This window comes from Pongo abelii, chromosome 15 (assembly GCF_028885655.2).
Source record: "Pongo abelii isolate AG06213 chromosome 15, NHGRI_mPonAbe1-v2.0_pri, whole genome shotgun sequence".
NCBI lineage: Eukaryota > Metazoa > Chordata > Mammalia > Primates > Hominidae > Pongo > Pongo abelii.
The window spans coordinates 30,440,602-30,462,407 of record NC_072000.2 but is presented as its reverse complement, the minus strand read 5'-3'; the positions used below and the strand labels follow the sequence as shown (position 1 = coordinate 30,462,407).

The 21,806-nt window shown below is 32.5% G+C and overlaps 1 long non-coding RNA gene across 1 annotated transcript in view; it reads right to left on the bottom strand.

The window, feature by feature from the left end:
• Positions 1–2,540: 2,540 nt before the first annotated feature.
• The window catches only part of LOC103892326 (uncharacterized), a 46,325-nt gene continuing 27,059 nt past the window's right edge, over positions 2,541–21,806 (bottom strand). The window contains exon 3 of the long non-coding RNA XR_008513018.2: positions 2,541–2,927. This is a non-coding gene — a long non-coding RNA (uncharacterized LOC103892326). The remainder of the gene's footprint in view (positions 2,928–21,806) is intronic.

Below are 21,806 nucleotides of genomic sequence, written 5' to 3'. Positions count from 1 at the left end.
CAGATTAAATGGCTAGTACTTTTCCTTCAGTCAATTTACTGGAAGCCCCTCCCTTTCTTACTCTTTCCCCTCTTCTCGTACACACAAGCTCCCTAGGGGTTCACAGTACTTTCAAACATTTTTTAAATGTTCATTTTGTTCTGTTATTAACAGAGCTTTTTATTCTAACATACAAGTGTTTCATAATTTCCCTTCTTAAAAAACAACTCTCGTGTTTCAGGAAACTATTCTGCAGTATATCTCCTGGGATAAATTTTAATACTTAAGTGCAATCTTTGAAAATCACTTTGATATATTATTAGTTTTATTAATATGACTTAACTTCCTTCTCATTAGTAAGGATTCAAGTTTCCTATCTCCTTGTTGAAATCATGTGATGTGTTTTCAGTGCAGTCCGTTTTGTAGTCAATTCAACTAATGAATACTGTAGAAATTTAGAATGGGAAAAAAAAAGCAGATTAGAAGCTCAAAGGGATGCAACTCTGAATCTGATTCTAAAATCTCTTTGAAAAGACACAAGAAATAGAACAGCAAAAACAATGTTGGAAAGGAAAAATGAAGTGGGAAGAATGATGCTATCTGATTTTAGGACTTAGCATAATGCTATAGTAATCAAGATATTGTGGTATTGGTGAAAAGATAGACACATAGATCAATGAAATGAAAAGAAAGTCAAGACACAGATCTACACGAATATGTCCAATTGATTTCTGACAAAGGTGCAAAAGCTATTCAATAGAGAATGGTGAATTTTGTCAATAAATAATGTTAGAACAATTGGACAACCATATGCAAAAAAAAAAAAAAAGAATCTCAACCTAAAGCTCTTTCCATATACAAAAAAAAACTCAAAAATGGATCAGATCTAAATATAAAATGTAATACTTCAAACTTTTAGGAGAAAGCATAGAAGGAAATCATTATAATCTGTGGTTAGGTAAAGAGCTCTTAAAGATGACACAAAAACACATCACATAAAAGAAAAGGAATTAATAAATGGGTTTTATGAAAATTAAAAATGTTTCCCTCATTAAGGGCCCTAGTAAGAAAATTAAAAGACAAGCTATAGAATAGAAAAATATACTTTGAAAGCATATATCTAACCAAGAAATTGTTGGAAAATACATATACTCACTACACTTTTTACTGGAAGGAAACAATTCACTAAAAAATGGGCAAAAGACTTGAACAGACATGTCACTAAAGAGGATATATGGACAGAAAATAAACACATGAAAAGATGTTCAATGTAAGAATATCAATTTAATGTCATCGGAGAAATGCAAATTATAACTGAAGTGAGATTCCACTACTAGATTTATAAGAATGACTAAAGTAAAGAATACTGATAGTATTAAATGCTGATGAGAATGAAAAGCAATCGGAACTCTTATAATTTGCTGCTAGGAATGCAAAATGTTTTGAGTACTTTTTTTTACAAAGTAATTAATGATGTGCAGTCTTGTACTTTTTCTCTTTTAGCTTGAACTGACATTTGAATTGTTGGTATTTTCTTTCATATGAGAAGCAGAACTATTGCATTGACCTTCTTTATATGGCCTTTAGTACCTAATAAAGTATAATTCTTTAACTCATTATATATTCGCTGATATTATTTTTATTTCATGTGATTGGTAACAACCAATAGTTTTAATGTCTAGAACCAACATCATGAACTTGCTTTCTGACTGGATAAAATATAAAACTTGTCTGTGTACTTAAATTTATAGTTGTTGGATTCTGAAAATAAAAGGAGTTTGGCGTTTTTGTGTTGTCATATTTTTTTTGTGTCGTCATATTTTTTTTGTGTCTTACTAAAATAAGTGCCCTATGTGGCTAAACTAATTGGCTTGTAATCCTGAAGAATTCATCTTAAAATAAAATTGTGGGGTATAGATTACTTTTAAGTCTACAGGTAACTCTGCATCAGGGTTCCCCAACCCCCGGGCCATTGACCGGTACCAGTGCATAGCCCGTACGGCTTAGGAACCAAGCCACACAGCAGAAGGTGAGCAGTGGGCAAGTGAGCAAAGCTTTATCTGTATTACAGCAGCTCCCCATCACTGGCATTACCACCTGAGCTCCGCCTCCTGTCAGGTCAATGGCAGCATTAGATGCTCATTGGAGCATGAACCCTATTGTGAATTGTGCATGTGAGGGATCTAGGTTGCCTGCTCTTTATGAGAATCTAATGCCTGATGATCTGTCACTGTCTCCCATCATCCCAGATGGGACCATCTAGTTGCAGGAAAACAAGCTCAGGGGTCCCACTTACAGGGAGTTGTATAATTATTTCATTATATATTACAATGTAATAATAATAGAAAGAAAGTACACAATAAATGTAATGCATTTGAATCCTGAAACCATCCCCCATCCACACCCTGGAATGTGGAAAAGTTGCCTTCCACGAAACCAGTCCCTGGTGCTGAAAAGTTTGGAGAACTGCTGCTCTGCATGACCATGCTTTCCAAGGAGACCAAAAAGAAAAACACAGATTAAAAGATCGCATTGCTATAAATTAACTATGCAAAGATTAGTATATTCTTTCATTTTGCTTTAATACTACTTTTGTCCACACTTTAGATGACAGAATGGCATCAATCTTATGAGAGTTAATACGAAAGTTACTGCCTGGAGATACTATCTCTTAAATGTTGCCCAGAGCAGAATTTCCTCTCTAATTCATCAGACTCCAGACTCAGGGTCATAAAATAAGTACCATAAAGCGCCTTTGAGACTCTCCAATTGTCAACAGACTTCCCTAGAACCATTCATACCCATAGGTGATAGATTTCTTGTCCTTTTTCTGTTTTGCTTGGCTATTGACTTTACAAATAATTTCCTGTTAACAGCTTTGTCTCCCACTTTGGAGATGATGTTTCCTGTGTCTTCTGTGGCCTTGACTTCTGGCTTCCCTTCTTGACCTAAGAATGATATATACCCTTTTAGTTACTCTGTCTATAGCTTCTTTGAGTAGACATTTCAGCTGGTGTATTCTAGACCAGGAAGGCTACACTCAGCAAAACTTCTCAATCAGCTTATTAAATTTGCTCTGAATACACTGTAGTATTTTATAATGCATGAAGAGTTTCCATTTCTATTATTCATTTATATTATTATCATTATTCATAGTAACTAAGATTCTCAGAACAAAAATAATCATTTCTGTATAAAATATAAGAAAACTGAGGTTTAGAGAAGTAAAGCGCCCTGACTAAACTTTCAGTAATTTCTTTAAGGGTTTAGAGCTCCTACTGAGGCCTGCTGATTCCACTTCCAATGCTGTTTTCACAGATCCACACTGAATCTGATTTATCTCCTGGAAGAATGAAACCATAAACAAAAACAGCTGTTTCTTAAAGTTTCTTTTTTTTTTCAACTTACAAATTCTAAAATTTCTAACAGTGGTCTTATGTACTTACTTTCTCTTTTTAAATATAAATATTTAATAGCTATAAACATGTCCTATACCCTGCTCTATCTCCAAGAAATATATGACTAGGCCTACAAAAATCAGGTAGTAGTCTAATAGGAAAATTTAATACACTCAGGCTCTTATTTCTCCTCCATTCTTATTAATTTTGCATGAAATGTGCCAATAAATTAACTCTTAGTATCCACTGGTTGTAAGATATGCTGATGCATATGTTTTCTTAGTTTTATGGAGAAATGAGGAATCGTCTAGCATAGACAGAGTCAAGGAAAGAGGAAAATAATAAGTAAAGTTAAGAGCAGTGCCTAGTTTTCAGGAGAAATTATATATGAATTAATTTATACATAAATATACTTGACTCAAATTTTAAAATTATTCCTTTCCTGTTTCACTTAGTAGAACATGCTTATTAATCATCTACAAGGATATAAGGTATAGTATATCATCTGTGAATATTCCAAAGCTTCTGAACCTTAGTAAAAAAACACAGATTTAATCACAGAATTGCCAAGGTGGCATTGCTATTTGAATATCTGGCATGCCGTTTATATTGTATAAAGAACATACACATAGTAAGTAAACATAAATGCTAGCTACTATGATAATTGCTAGCATCATGAAATGAGGTTGATAATATCAGAGAGAGAAATAATTGAACTCACATGTGTATGCATAGTGGTTATAATGATGTGTATATCCTGCTCATTAAATAGCCCAAAGTTTTCTAATTTCTTTATGTTATTATGACAATAAAAATCCTATTGAAAGCATCCTTAGGTCTAATTCTTTTTTTATTTTTGTCCCCTGGTTAATTTTTACTTTTATTATTTATTGTTTAATATGAAAGAAATATTTATCTCATAAAATATATTATTGTTTGGCTGGTCATGTATTGAGTATTAATCCTGTTTTGTTTTGGTTTTTTTTGTTTTAACATTTTACTCAAGTTTCTTGTTAATGGTCTCAAATATTTTTTGAATAATAGTTTTTTTGCTTCAGATTTGTGTTCAATGCCATAGAGGTTTGCTTGTGTTCTGAAGTGAATTCTCCCTTTTTGTAGTGTGTGTGTATATATATATATATATAACATATATGTATATATAATATATATGTATATATAACATATATGTATATATATTTACATATATATATAAACATGTAGAATTGCAATCTGTAGAGAGAAAATTGTTATTTATATATACATATATATAGACATGTAGAATTGTAGTTGAGGTATTGTTCATTGTCTTTTTCTTTTCTTTTGTATAGATATCATGTGATTGTTGGATATAATAGATATAATAATTAGAATACTGGCAAAATAACAGACAATTTCTTACTCCTCAACGGGACTAGTTTTGGTTCTTTATTAAGCTTGACGTTTTGAAATACAAACATATAAAGACCAATCTCTTTCTTTAAGAAACTGTATTCTTTACCCTGTATTCTAAAATAGTTCCAATCTATATTCAGATAGTATCGCTACTCTTTCCAGCTTTCTGCTAGCGAGATTTCTTATTTCAAACATCTTAACAGTTCAACACGTGTACTTTCTTTGGTGATCCTTGTCTATCCCACCTCTAAGTTATGATTTTATTTTTCATATAGAAAAACCACTGACCTTAGTATTTTGCAAAGGATTTCATATTATTTTCATTTGCTACAAAATTATTATATCTTTTAGAAATATTTAAAATGTTGTCAAAAATGTCACATCAAGAATAGAACAATAAAGTGGCAACAGCAGTGCCACATTTCCAAGACCTCGGTCTCCAGGAGATGTCTCAAAACAGAGAACAAGTACCTAGAACAAGGTCAGTTACACCACAGATATTCCATAAGTGCCTCTGGGTAAATGAAAGGATGAGAAAATGAATAGCTATTTAAAGTGGACTTAAAGCAGGCCATATTCTACATCAGTGCAGGGTGTTCTTGATTACCTTTTGGCTCACTCAGATCTTAGAAGATATAAAAATCCTCAGTGGGTCATTTTTCATATTCAGCTAAGTAACTTAGTAATAATAATTATGTTAACACTTCCTTGCTGTAACTCCTATCTCAGAGCAACCTCATCTGAGGCAAAAAGGAATAGTAGGAACAGTGGAAGTGGTACAGTTGCAACAATATCTTTCAAGATCATTACAATCCCAATCACCAGCCCTTCCAGAGAATAAACTGTCAGCTTTCCCACCTAACAATTAGTCTTTGCAGTTATATTGTTAGGTAAAGAGGTCGAAGCAACATCAATCTGTTCTCTACAATTTGTTCACAGTTAGACTGATACAGATAGGTAATTGAGAAAAAAAGTCCATATATAAAACAACAGATGTTCTCAAACAAGCAAGCTTAAATGTGTATACTAAGACAAAAACCTAAACACATTTTTGAGTCCTGCTTCTTAGTTTTAATCTTACAAGTTAATGAATTAATGAGTAACTCATAACTGGGGGATTCTATATTGCCATCCATTCTTTTGCTCAAATCAGGAATTTGCAACCAACTTAGGATGACATGTCGTTTTAATGCAAGGAGTTGATTGTGTCCTAAGCTGTATATTTGGCATCTGTGCAATTCTTTCTTGGTGCCATCTTGAAGCTATTCACTTTTCTTCCAAGTATGTGAAAACTATGTGATGAGTTTCTTATCCAAATTATGCAAAAAATCACAGCCTTTTCTTTCTTTCTTCTGATATATGGTTTTATATTAAAGTGTTCTTTATTTTTAGTTCAAAACATTTTTATACTTTATATGTTTTTACCTACTTTTCCAAAGATACTACCTAAATATTTTAGTCAATTTTAGCCCTTATTATTTTACTTCCCAACTCATATTAGTAAGAAATTGATATTTATTGAATACTTGTGGCTTTTCAGAGACTTTTGTTTGGTATTTCAATTTTGATCAATGTTTTTTATTATATGACATGTTAATCTTATTTAAAATCTTGGAACTCCTACACTGCAGTTCAAAGACTAATGACATTATCCTCATTTAACCAAAGTGTATCAAGTAATCTTTCATGCCAGGAATTATTCAAAGTCCTCAGCTCACAGTCGTGAGCATCACAGAAAACAAGATTACATTTTAACACAGGAATACAAACAACAAAAAATAATAAAAACTTAAATAAATGAGAAAACATTGGATTAGAATTAAGTGCAAGGGAGATAATTAAATTAAGATGCTGTGATTGAGAATGACAAGTAGATACTTCATACTCAATGGTCAGGGAAAACTTTTCTGAGGAGATAACAACGAAGCTGAGACCTAAATTTTTAAAAAATGTTTTGTGCTAATGCTGTAAGTTCTTCTTGTCTTTATATCACTTTTTTGGCATTGTTACTCATCTAGGATTTTATGATTAATGTTGTCATTGTTATTATTATTCACTTTTCAAATTCACATAAATTTTACTTTTTGATGTACCACCCTGTCAAATTTGATAAATGCTTACCGTCATATAAAACCATGACCACAATCAAACTGCAAAATAGTTCATCACCCCCCAAATAAACCCTGTTGCTGCACTTTATAGTCAACACCTCCTGCCCGCCCAGCCCATAGCAAACATTAATGTGTTTTCTGTTCCTATAATTTTAGTTTTCCAGAATGTCATTAGATAGAATCATACCATATAAAATTTTTCCTCTCTGCCTCTTGTTACTTAGCACATGCATTTGAGATTCATCCATGTTGTGTGTATATTATTAATTAGGTTTTTCTATTGCCGACTAGTATTTCATTGGATGTATATGTTACTATTTATCCATTAACCAATGAAGGATGTTTAGGTTTTCCCAGTTTTTGACAATAACAAATAAGACCATTATAAACCTTTCCATACAAGTTTTTGTATGAACCTAAGTCTTCATTTATCTTGGTTAAATACTGTGAGTAGGATTACTGAGTCATAGGCTTATGTTTAACTTTATAAAAAATTTCTAATTTATTTTCAAAAATGGTATATCACATTTATTCTTGCAAGCAACCTATGGTATCTCATGGTTTCAATTAGTATTTCCCTAATGACTACTGATTTTGAAACTCTTATTATGCATATTTATCATCCACATATGTTTCGTGAAATACCTGTCAAATCCTTTGCTCATTTTCTATTTGGTTGTTTGTTTTCTTAAAATTAGTCTTATTAAGGGTGGGTGCACACCTATAATCCCAGCACTTTAGGAGACCGAGGTGGGCGAATCAATTGAGCCTAGGAATTCTAGACCAGCCTGGGGAACACAGCAAAACCCCATCTCTATAGAAAATACAAAAAATTAGCTGGGCATGGTGGCACACACCTAGAGTCCCAGATACTTGAGAGGCTGAGGTAGGAGGATCACCTGAGCCAGGGAAGTTGAGGCTGCAGTGAGCCAAAATGGTACCACTGTATTCCAGCCTGGGTTACAATGTGAGACTCTGTCTCAAAAATATATATATTCATATTAAGTATTTCAGATTCTTTTTATATTGTAAATACAAGTCTGTATTAGTTACCTGTTTTGCACATACTAACCCAGTCTGCAGTTTCTTTCTTTTCTTAACATTGTGTTTGCAGAACAAATACTCTTGTTTTTATAAAATAAAATTTATCAAAGTTTCTTGTGTTCTTTTGTTGTCATATTTTAAAAATATATTTAACAAGACCATCTATTGAGAAAAGAGGGTTCACATACTCTCCAATAAACTACTTATTTCTACAAAATGTTAAGAAAAAGTCCAAGTGCCTATCTGAGAGAGAAATTTTCATCTTTGTAGATGATTGCTAGAAAAATGTACTACCTATATTTTCATATCTCAAGTCAAGCTAAGACAGCCAACCACTTGTCAGAAATGAGGTTTACTGTAAAGAAGAAAGAATTGTAAAATTGGTATATACTTTGAAAAGTAAAGTACACCAACCTTTTCATTCAAATCTAATAAATGTATCTAAGTAAACTATTTAAAACTTTTCAACAGATGCAGAAAAAAAAAGCCTTCCTAGAGCTTTCTTTATCTGAATAAAAGTAGAAACTTATGGGAAATAAGGCTGCTATAAATTGCACTTCAGGGTAGGTCTAATCCCAGAAGGGAAAATGTAAATAAAACCTACCTCAAACCCCTTCTCCAAGGGAGTATTATGGCCCTGAAGGAAACAGGAAAAAACATTCATAACTATATAGACAAGCATTATCATAAACTTTATCTCCTGTTTTTTCTTCTGAAAGCCCATTTATCTTTCCAAAAAGTCATCTGTTTTCCCTAGGTGCCTTTCTCTCTCTCCCTTTCACCTATTAAAATTGTATTATCTATAAGCTCCAAATTCTAATTACTTCTTTTGAGTCACTCATCATTGAGTTCTTCCATGTATATGGGTGCTGCAAGCACAAATAAATTCTACTGTGTATAATATGGGCTAAATTTTCTGCTGTGTATAATATGGGCTAAATTTATTGGTTGGGTTTTGGTGGCTATCTAGAAGAATGTCAGCAAACTATTTCCATATGGTAGAGCAGGTGGAAAAACATGTATATACATATGCATATCCAGAAAGAACAACAATAAAAAAGCCCTCTGCTGATCAAAAATATTCTAATAAACTCAATATACATACAATAAAAATAATACAAGTAAAAAGATAATAGAGCATAACAATTATTTACATAGCATGTACATTGTATTAAGTATTATAAGTATTCTAGAGAGGATTTAAAGTATACGGGAGAATATCGATAAGTTACAAGTAAATAATATGCCATTTTAAATCAGGGACTTAAGCATTCATGGATTCTGTTTTAGTGGGAGTGATCCTGGAACCAATTATCTCCAGGGATATGGAGGGACAACTGGATAGTTTTTCCACCATCCACGCAGATGTAAATAACCACAAGATCATAAATAGCATTAAAATGTAGTGGAATAATTAGAAAGTAATGAATATTGAGTATGTATTGCATGTTTTTATTATAATATATGGAAGTATGGATTTATTTTGTAGATTTTTTTTAAAAAGATAGGTGCGTTTAAAACCTGTCTTGCAAAATTCCTAAAAATTTAATAGTTGGCTTTTAATAGACCATAGAAGGCAGCTGCAGCACACCACTGGTCTTATGCCTTCGAAAGGTTCCCAGAGCGGAAAATAAAGCCTGAGAGTGCAACAAAGCTGAGCTTATTCTAACTCCATATCTTGATTAGCCATAAAGAGGAAAAAATAACTATGAAACAATGACAGATCTTACTCTACCGGCAGTAAATTTCTGTATGTTGTACTGAATTCTTTATTGCCAGGCAAAATTCTATGCCAGTTCCAGCAGCAAACAAGACCAAAGAAACCCCTGCTCTCATGGATTTACATTTCAGTAACCCATTTTTGTTGCCCCATGACACACTCCTTTTAATTCGTTGATTTAGAACCTGGAGCTTCTTCTTGGCTCCTTGGACAAAACCATGTTTATTCTTGGGATATACCCTATCAACTCTGATTTCTCTTTAAAGATGTACTCATTCTCCTTTACTGGGAATTCTCCATTTTTGTGGCCTTCTCACTACCTCCTTTCCTGTTTTTTTTTTTTTTTTAATCACCAATTTGTTCTTATAAAAGACTTTGAGAAAACATTGACAAGTGTATTTTCTGTTCATCTTAAACCAGAAAATATTATCTGATAATTTGAAATCAGATTGTTAATCTAAATAGAATGAATTTAAAAAGTTCTATCTTTTTTATTTTTTTTGACGGAGTTTTGCTATTGTTGCCCAGGCTGGAGTGCAATGGCACGATCTGGACTCATTGCAACCTCCGCTTCCCAGGTTCAAGCAATTCTCATGCCTCAGCCTCCTGAGTAGCTGGGATTACAGGCATGTGCCACCATGCCTGGGTAATTTTGTATTTTTTTTTTTTTTATTTTTTTAGTAGAGTCAGGGTTTCTCCATGTTGGTCAGTCTGGTCTTGAACTCCCAACCTCAGGTGTTCCGCCCGCCCCGGCCTCCCAAAGTGCTTGGATTACAGGTGTGAGCCACCACGCCCAGCCAGTTCAATCCATTTCCGAAAGTATCATGGAAGCCTGGAAGATTTATTTAGTGGCCCTTCAGATTAACATATTAATTTTTTAAAATAAACATAAGATAAAAGAAATATAACATCAGAGTGAAAGGAAAATTGGACCTCATTGAGTACAATTATTCCATAGCCTCTCTATAGTTGGCCAAAATACACATACATTTTTGTGACATATTTAGTTCTAAGATGTTATAAATTTCTATTAATGTCCTAAAAAATCCAATAAATGTAAAAGTTGAGCAAACTGTCTTTGAGATCCATCCAGCTAGAATTTTTTTCTGTCTTTAACCATTTTGTGGAATATATTCTTATATTTATATTTTATCATATGCTACAAATTTATAGTTTTCATGTCTTTTTATACTGGGTGAATGTTTATTGTATGGGAAATAAGAACTCTACATGTTAAAACTTAAGTTTAACTTAGAAGCAATTTAGTTAACGCTATTAAGTTTTAAGCATGTATTGATTTCATGTTTTCATCTCAGAATGTTGTGATGCATTAAATCTGCAATTACAATAAAAAAGGCACGAGTTCAATTCCTTTAATCTGTAAAGTTGAAATGTTTTATTTAATCTATTTTAGGGTAGAAATTCAACTGGGATCCATCAAAGCATAAATTTTGTTTGATTAAAAAGCTTATGTATTGACAATTAAGCATTAAAAATATTCACTCTTGCATCTCATTCTAAATGAAAATAGTGACTTTTGTAATGCATTGATCCAGGAAAGCTGGATAATTTACATCTTTGAGTGATATTATTTTACACTATCTTTCTGCTTTTTAATATCTTACTGTCTACTATCACCTTTAAATCACTGTTGATGATCATAGCACAGATCAGTTCTACTTCCTTTAAGTTTCATCTGAAATGCTGAAGTTATCAGATCAAGATGGCAATGAGTAAACTGATACCGTTAGAGGTTTGTATTTGGTCCAATCTGCACATATATATATATATATATATATAAAACCAACCTATATAGGTTGTATACAGTACAAACTGTTTTAAAAGCTTTTCCTAGGACTCTTTTCAAAAAGTTGTTTAAACAAATGAAATCCAGAAGAAAACAAAATATGCTATACAACTATTTATGGAGAGTATATATTTTTAGTTAGACTTCATATTGTCAACATAGATATACTCTATGACCAGTTCATTTCTCTCCTTGCTACATTTTCTTTTTTTATATAATTAGTTCTTGTCTTCTTGTGCTTTCTGAATATCGCTGCTGTATAGAGACACCTGCTGGGAAATAAATGAACAGAAGAAAATTCAAACCTGTGCTTAGAAACAAGAAAAGCTTCTCTCTTATACAGTTTAAGCAAGCTTTCCTCTAATAACATATTTTGTATCAGAGCATACTTGCCTTTGAAATATATGAAAATCTACCTATATCTGGAGCTTTGCTATTAATCTTAAAATCTCTACCTCCACCTGAGGTTTCCAGAATCCACATATAGGTACGTTTGTGGTATAAAATAGGTATGTAATACAAGACAGTTGTAAATCTATTTCAACTAAGTCATTTAAGTGTTCACATGTATTTTTAAAAATTTTTACACATAACTATTTTTCAGGGTGATTAGGGCTTCTCTTATTCATATTTTTACATCTTAATTTTTATTTAAAACATTTGCTAAAGCAAGGCAAATTTTTATTATTGATTGGTTTAATGTAAATATTTGCATTAATGAAAATTGTCTTTTGAAAGTTTGTTTACATGAGTATCTGTTAACATAAACCTTTGTGTTCAATTTCAATCTAAGTTGCAAATGGCAGGATTTCATTATTTTTTACGGTTGAATAATACCTCATTGTGTATATGTACCATACTTTCTTTATAAATTCATCTGTTGGTATATACTTAGGGTGATTCCATATGTTGGCTATTGTGAACAGTGCTGCAATAAACATGGCAGTGCAGATATCTCTTCAATATACTAATTTTCTTTATTATGGATATATACCCAGCAGTGGGATTGCTGGATTATATGATAGTATTATTTTTAGCTTTATAAGGAACCTCCATACTATCCTCCATAGTGGCTATATTAATTTACAATCGCACCAACGGTGTACAAGGATTCCCCTTTCTCCATATCCTGGCCAGCATCCATTATTACCTATCTCTTTGAAAAAAGCCACCTTAACCAGTGTAAGATGATAGATCATTATAATTTTGAATTTCATTTCTCTTTTGAGTGAGTTTCCCAATTGTAAACCAGCAGATCAAAAACATTGAAAATTAAAAGTAAAAATACATCTAATTGATAGTTTAATAACAAACCATCAATTAGGTATTTCAATTGTGTTCCAAACTCTGGGTCAAGCTTAACTTCTTCAGAATTACGTTGATTTCTCATGTATTATAATAAGATGATAAGTCTTGAAGATGATATGAGCATATCTGAGTCCTTAAATAGTTTTAATAATTTCATTTATGTGCTTTGCTGAATGAATATCAAATAGCAGGGCAAGATTACAGGCAGGTCTTGAAGTGCAGTTACTACAGCAGTTCTCAAGTGATATTCACCATAATTCAGCTGAACATAGACCAGTCATGTGTGGAGAATGGATGAGAGCAGGATTTCCAAGCACCTGCTCTCTGCTCCCAACCAGATAGGAAAAATACGTTATATGGTGACAAACTGATATCAGGCCTCCAACCATGTGGCAAAGATGCTGACAATTGCTAAGAAGCCAACCAAAGATATTATGGTTAGAGATGGGGTGAGCACTGCATAATTTCAGAGGAGAAGAAGAGAATTCACTTTGAGAAATTACAGTCATGTAAAAAGAAAATTCACTTTATACTTAACATTAAATGACCTTAAAAATTCAGATTGTCCTATTCAGATCAAATACATAAAGCAATTCCAGGATCTCAATAGCATCTTGAAAGAGAGAATAATTTATAGCGTAAGAACACAGACTCTGGAATCAAACAAAATCAAGTTCATTCCAGTGAACTTAGTCTCCAGTGCTAAGCAGCTGACACAAGGTCTTTAACCACCCTAAATAGAATTTTCCTTATTAACACAAAAGATATATTAATGGTACTACTGGGATGATTGACAGTAAATAAGATAATGCATATAAAGTGCTTACTAGAATATTTGGGAAAGGTAAGCATTCAACTAATAGTGACATTTTAATGCTGAACATCACCCACAGGGGAGATTTCATTAAATCATTGTACACATTATTTCTACTACTTTTGTGGGATTATAATGACATTATTATTTATATTCTTTGGAGAAAAAGAATATTATTTAAATTATTTGGAGGAACAGAATCTTAAATGTTGGCTTTTTGAACATTATCAAATCAGTTGGAAAAATCAGACTGAGGGATATACCACAAAAATACAAGTTTTAACTAGACTGACATTACATAGTTTATGTATTATTTTCAAATATTTCCAATAAAATTCAAAACAACATTATGCCAATATACATACTATCAAAAGGAAAACACTGCCTTAATTATGAATTTTTTGAATTGTGCTTCTGTCTCGCCATTGATATTTAAATGACTCCTCTTGGGCCTGTTCTCCTGGTCTACCTCCCAGGTATTCAGAATAGTATTGCATGGCTAGTAATAGAAGTCCAACACAAAATATTCAAGGTAATTTTAGTTCAGATTTTAAAACAACTTGAGATGCACCACAATGTAAATCATAATATTATTGTTTGTTATAGGACTTGAGACTGAAAAAGTAAGCTATTAATTTTAATAGCTGAGTAAAAAGAAGAGTGACAATTGAGCAATTACAAATTGGAGGCTCCACATAACATCGACAATATTTATTATCTATTCTTGTAAGGAAACAAAGACAGTTTTGCAGAGATTTTGGGTTTGTTTTTGTTTTGCGTGTGATTGGAATATATGTTGGCCATAGAGAGAAGAGGAATTTGGTAAAATAGAAGAATTTACTCTCAGAAATATTGACATTCTTGTTTTGTTTGATATTCTTCTTAGAAATAAGTGAAAAAAACATAAATAATGCATATGATTCACAAAGGCACTAATTTAAACTTTTCACAATATAATATCAATGATTATGTTTGAATGTTTCATAAACTCTTTACTATAAGTAATGGTATTATAAAGGTATCTTAAGGAAGATAGATGATAGATAAATACATACATACATACATACATACACACACACATACGTACATACATATATACCTACATACATAGAGTATGTACACATAAAGATATAGATAAAATAAAAATAAGTAAATGCAGTATTACCAATTGGTATTGTTTGATGATTTGGGAAAGTAAAAGATGGTAAAAGATATGTGTGATAAAAATGAAGAAGGAGAATAAACCAGAATTTAATAAATTTAATAGGAAGATAACAGTTTGGGAAAATTTTATAAAAATATTACTTTTGACCAATCATTTTTCTTTAAAAGTAGAGGACAAATTATAAAATAATAATTTAGGGTTCTGCTTGTATTACTTTAAGCACTTTTCCTGAGTTTGCCTTACAAACTGAACTCAGATATAAGCAAGACCGAACTCATTATTGTACCCTGAAGACAGCATGAATGTAAATCAGCTAAAATATAAGACTCAGGGTAACTTTTGGGCTAGTAATAAAATTCATGGTGCTTAAATTGCTCACTTCTAATGCATATTTTACAAGTCTCCGAGGAAACCTCTGAAACTCATAGACTTCCCCCCTTTCCTTGTTAGTGTATTTGAGTCACTTTCAAACTCTGTAGGATGCATTTAATCCTGTGTATAGCACTGGAAATTCCTAACTGAAATAACCTGAAGGTGCTACAGAAGAGTTGCTATTTATGAGTCAATTTTGGAGTGCTGAATGGGAAAACTGAAGACAAATGTGTCCAAAAATCATCTAACACCAGAAAAAGCTTGGTCTTCTAACTTACACTATGTTGCTGGCATTTACCTCATGGTCCCTTGATCTAATATAGTATAAATACGTCTTTACCATCAGCACTTTAAGCTCTTTAAGAAGATTTTGCTACGGTGGATAGGTTACATGTTCATTCTGATCTGTTTACATTTTCATTCCTTGCTCTCTGTTGGGCAATATGTTTTAGATATTATTGAGTGATGGCCTATGGCCATGAAAGAGCACTAAGCTTACTGGCTGTCATGGGGATGAGAACATGATCTTCACTCAATTGCCATCACTCTTAAAATAGCTTATCAAACTAACCAGAGGAACTAGAGAAACACTCTTTAGGGATACAGAGGTGTCAGGAAAAGTAACAAGTCTTTAGGTTTCTGCTCTAGAATCTTGCTTTCCTTAGAAAAGAACATCAACTTACAGTTCTATGATTATATCCCACTAATTTCTATGATAAAAGACAGACTTCCACAATCTTTGAGTAATATCGGAATTTAAATAAAGTGGAATTTAAATACATTCCTAATAAAAAAAAGTACACCTGTCTTACTTCATTCTGTGCTGCCAAAGGTATAGAATACCTGAGACTGGGTAATTCATAAAGAACAGAAATGGATTCATTCACAGTTGTAGAGTATGGGAAGTCCAAGAGCATGGCACTCACATCTTGTGAGGGCCTTATTGCTGTATCATCCCATGGTGGAAGGAGGAAGAAAAGAGTGGGGGAGCCAATCTCACTATTATAACAATGTCACTCCTGCAATAAAGATATCACTGCAATCATGAGGGCAGAACCCTCACAATCTAATCATCTCTTAAAGATACCATCTTAAGTTTCTAACACATGAACCTTGGAAGACACATTCAAACCATAGGAAAAGTGTACATAAACATTACATAGACAAGAAAACAACCATTTGGTTTTTTTTTTTTTTTTTTTTTTTTTTTTTTTTTTTTTTTTTTTTGGTGGTGGTAGGGGATGGTGGCTGAGAATTGATTTACTTCATCTTCATGCTAAAAGAAAGATACATTTGCTGGGTATAGAATGATGCAAATAATAAGTATTTTCTCTCAGAACACTGAAAAAGTTACTTTCTCTGTCTTTTAGCTTTCACTGATGAGAATTCAGCTGCTATTTTTTAAAGTTAATCTGTATTTCCTTCCCCACCCCACCCCAGCTGTTATCTACCTGTAGTTTCACAACACTATGTCTAGGTGTAGATTTCTCTTTATATAGCTCATGCTTGGGGTCCTCTAAACCTGTATATTCATGCATTAGTGACTTTCATTAGCTCTATGACGTTTTTAGATATTAGGTAATCAAGTATTGTTTTGTGCCATATTTTTACTGCTGTCTCTTTCCACATTATTCATTAAATCTTTTCTCTCTATCCTCCATGTTTTTTACCTTTTCTCATATTTTTTCTTATTTTCACTTCTCTGTACTTTTTTTGAATAATTTCTTCTGATTTGCTGTCCAATTCACTAATTGTCTCTATGTCTGTGTCCAATCTGCTATTAAACATGTCCATTGGGTTTTTAATTTTTATTACTGTGTTTTCAGGTCATATATTATAGCTTATTATTCTAGAAATACTTTCAAATTTGATTTTGTCCCCTTTAAATATACAACCATTGTTAGTTTATAATCTGTGTCTGATTTCAGAATTTGAAGATGTATGCATCTATTTCTGTTGTCTGCTGCTTTTGCTTATTTCTAACTCAATATGCCTTCTTGTTATGTGTATCTATTATTTTAATATATTATTTTTCTCAGGAATTTATTCATGCAAATTCCTTAAGGTCAAGGATGGACTGTATTTTTCTAGGGAAGATTTATGTTGCTTCTGCTGAGGACCTGGGAAGACCATGTTTCTGGGATCATTTAAACTGAATTTCTAGTTTAAGAATTTTGAGTACATTAGGGAAATGCTAACTTGACTAATTTGTAAAGTACAAGGTTTGTGATTACAATTTCTAAGATTCACTGTTCTACTTCAATGTCAGGGAGCCAGGTTTGTTTAGTGTCATCCTCGTTATGAGAGTATAGTCTTTTAGGGCCTCAGTTTCAGGGGTAAAGTGTAGCCTGTTAGACTTTGACCTTTCAGCTTTGATTCTTGTAATCTTTGACCTGAATTGCAATCAAAAGCTGAAGTCAGTTTCATTAGATCCAGCAAATCTTCAGTGGTCTTTTTAGCTGTATTAGTTCCTGCTTTTTTTTAGAGTACTGCCTGGTAATTTTTGACACTGTCTCAGTGGTTTGAAAAAATAAAATCTTGAAATATTTTATATATTTTTAGTTCTGTTGATGGAAAGATGTGGCCAAATCATCTAGCTTGTTAAATACAGGCATAGAGACCAACACTTTTTTCTGCTCCACTACTATTGAGGGTCAATATATTTTAATTAAGTTTTCTTTGCAACAAACTCAAATTGCAAGTTTTGTGAGTGACACAGTAGTAGAACAGTAAAAACTACAGTATAAGAATAGTGATAACTTTTATATAGAAAGATGAAAAAATAAGCACATATAAAAGTTGTTGGTGTGTGTGTTTTAATTTTTGCAAGTGATGAATATTGACTTAAACTGTGTAGAAATGATTTAGGTGAGGCTTCACAAAAGATTTTAGCTTGAGGAAATAGGAGCAGTGTTAGGGAAAATCTACTTTACCAGACTTGTTAGGTATGCTACCATCCAACAATAATAGCTATTACTTACTGAGTAGACTTTGGAGGTCAGACCATTTAAATGGATGGTTTTACATCATCTTCACAACTGGCTTATAACTATGTCCCTTTCACCTGTGATAAAATAGGTCCAGAAATATTACAAAATTATTCAGGCCCATAACTAATGACAGAACTGAGACTCAGTTCCAGGAAATCTTATTCTAAACCCCACTGGACTCTTATCCAAGGAAAATATATGGTAGTGTAGATGCGTTCAAGCACATGCTATCCACAACAATAAATCAGATAATATTTTAAAGTCCTTCTAGCTTTATGAAAACATATACAGATGTCAAAATATAGTTGGAAATTAATAACTTATGTTTCAAAAAACATAATCACACACATACTCCCTTATTTTTGTTATCTTCATAGTATCAGGTTCATAAATTTTTATTTTCCTTACACGAGATACATACCTGGAGTTTTCATTTATTATAGACCAATTTTTTAACCCTATTGTAATTGAACAAGAATCTCACTTTTTTAGATCTTGTACATAGGTTTAAAAAAAAAAAAAAAGAGAGCAAAAATAATCAAAGACAAGACCAATGTTAGTGATAGAATTTATTTAATCCACATGAATGCTAAATGAATTCTCTCTGATTAACATGTGGTAAAGTGAATGAGCTAAGGTATTAATATTGGCTTGTTTTGTTAAAAAGGCATTCCAAATATATCTATAATCCTCTTAAATAAAACAAAATTCTAACTACTTATTTTTTCCTGTAAGATTGTCTTTTGGTGTTCCGTTTAACCCAATGAGGTCATTGACTAAGCAATATTATTTCAGTATTCCCAATGACAGCAGTTAACCTGTAAACCCAATAAAAATCTCATGCAGCCAAATTTTCACCACCAGCCTGAATTTTGGAACATCCAGAATATTTTTAAATGGAATTAGTTTGATTATTTTTAGTGCAAAGCCTATTAAAAATAATAAATATTGTCAATGAAATGATTGATGTATAACATTACTGTTATGTGAAACTTGACTGATATAATTAGGATTTCCCCAGACAAAGAATCTATATCTTGAGTAAGATTATTTCAAAAACATTAAAGAAATATTAAGAAAATGAAGCACAGGTTGGTATAGGAAGAGAGGAGTTGGCCTGTTTATAATGCAGCCAACTAAAACCACTAGAAGATAGGTTAGATAAATGCAATTCCTACTTTCAATCTAGGAAGAATTTAGCAGAAATAATTCCTCAAATAAGACAATACCATCTAAATATGCAAAACTAGCAAAAAATGTAAAAAAAAACATGTTTTCCTTTCTGACTAGGCTTCGTAGATTGAAAGTTAAATCACATATTCTAAACATTCACTATAAACTATTCAACCATTTGTGACTCAAACAAGAAATCGCCAGTCTCTGGCCTTGAGCTCAGTTGGGGTCATGATCTCTATATTATTTAGAAATTGCTTGATTTTTGCCTTATAAACAGGGAAAACATGAGCCATTTTTTCTCTTTTGCTTAAAACCACATATCAGTTTGATATGTGACCTAGAAAGGAGAAAATTGGTGTATATTTTTCTTCCACAACAACTACAGATGAAACAACAGTAGGCCTGAGAATCTTATCCCTACTGTAACCACAAGCTTAAATGAATCAAACAAGCTGTTTTCAGACACTATGACTGGTTGATTTAAGATTCAAATGACTGAAAGAGTTCACCAAATTTACATTCCTTGTGTTCAGAATGCTTGACATAGTTCTTCAAACCTATCCAAGCCATTATTAAATGACATGAAAGGTGTTTACTGCTTCAAAAGGCAGCCTACCAGAATATTGCTTTTTCCCCCTCTGAGCTACACAATCCTTTAAATGGCACTTTCTATAAATGCTACATCTTTTCTAATAAGAAACAGTCCTCTGATCTTGGAGAAACCTCACATATTGTGACAAATCTTTTGGCCTCTGGGCTGTTTATCCAATGCTGAACTTAGACTGTTTTCTTCTCCATATCTATGTTTCCCCTCAGATAGATCATTTTGTTCAAAACATAAGTAAAAATCTATATTATGCATATTTACATTTAAAAAAGGCTAAAAAAGAGACACAGTCAACCCCATTAGAAAGCTACAATCAGGAGTACTTTGAGTAAATTTATCCCATGAGGTCTTAATGAACAACCACAAATGGAGATAAAGCTACCTATGCCACCATACCCCACAGCTCTTCTCCAGAATAATTTCATTTTGTTTTCTTCCCTAAAAACTCATTAAGTTTAAATAACAATATAAGAAGGTGATTTGGGATGGATTGTAGTGTATTAATGCAATGTATTTATGAGGACTCAGTAGAATGTACTGTGTTATATACTATGAAGGAAAGCAAAGAAGTATAATACTCCTACCACATTAGTTCTTAGGAAATCTCTAGTTTCTTAATCTCTACTTACTTCTTCAGTCCATTAGTCATCTCGTGGCCCCCTTCCAAATCTGGACATGAATACTTTTGCCTTTTGCTTTAAATGCACACTCACACTAGCCCCCTCCATTTCTCTCTTTCCCAGTCTTCATAGCTGCTGTTCTCCATCTTTACCTTAATTTCCAAGCCCACAATCACATAAGCAACTTTCCTCTAGAAATTACGTCTATGCACAACTTTACAAAGAACACAGTCAGAGTAGTCTTTCTTCTTACCTCTCTTTCATTCAAAATTTCTTACCTAGTGACATATTTCCATTGCCTGGGTTTCATTTGTTGCTCCATTGACCAATTTGTTAGATCCATTTTCTTCAGTCTACTGTCATCAATTATCCCTCATTAAATCTATTTCTCATCTTTTCATCAGAGCTTTCTTCTTTTTTTGAACAAAAAGCATATAAATGTCACATATGTAAACATTTGTCCTTTTGTCCCATGCTTATATTCATTGACAGTGCCACGTTTTCTAATGAAGAGTAGCATTTATTTAACTCTTTAACACAAAGTCAATACCTTGCTCCAGCTGGATATCCAGAGCCCTCTTAAGTTTCCTCAGACATTTCCTCCTAAGTAAATGTATATTTATCCTTTGAAGTTAGCCCAAATATCTTCCCCCTGGAGAAATTATTTAGAGCTTCCTGCTCATCCCATCTCCAGAAGAACTAATCACTTCCTCTTCTGTAATTCTATAATGTGTTGTTTATTATGCTGAGTTCTTATTTTAGTATTACTTGTATGTATACCCTTACTTCACTAAATTATGAAATATTTGTGGGAATGGATACTGTCTCTATCATCCTTCCTACTTCAGTCATCTCTTGCACAACGCGTGACACACAATAGGTGCTCAGTATGGTTTGTTGCAATGGGGAACTGGTTCTGGCCCTCAAAACACTCATTATATAATTTACTTATGGTAAATTACATAGAATGATAATATAGGAATTGAGAAAAAGATCATCTTAGGGTGATCTAAGGAAATCAAAATGTGCTTGAAGAGAATTCCAAACTTATAGCCTGGGGAATATCTTGTATTGTGCAGAAAGAAGAGATGGAACAAAAGGTCAAACCTGAAAAGGCATAATGCTTACTAAAGGAACATTGAACATCTAATCTAGCTGGACTGTAGTAATAGAGAAAAAGATAAGGTTTAAAAAATAGAATGAAGGCTGAAACACTTTGCATCAATCAGAAATGAGTTTGGATGCAGGTGCCAAAAAAAGGAGAAAAAGAATATATTTCTCTCACATGTAAATGAAATCCAAA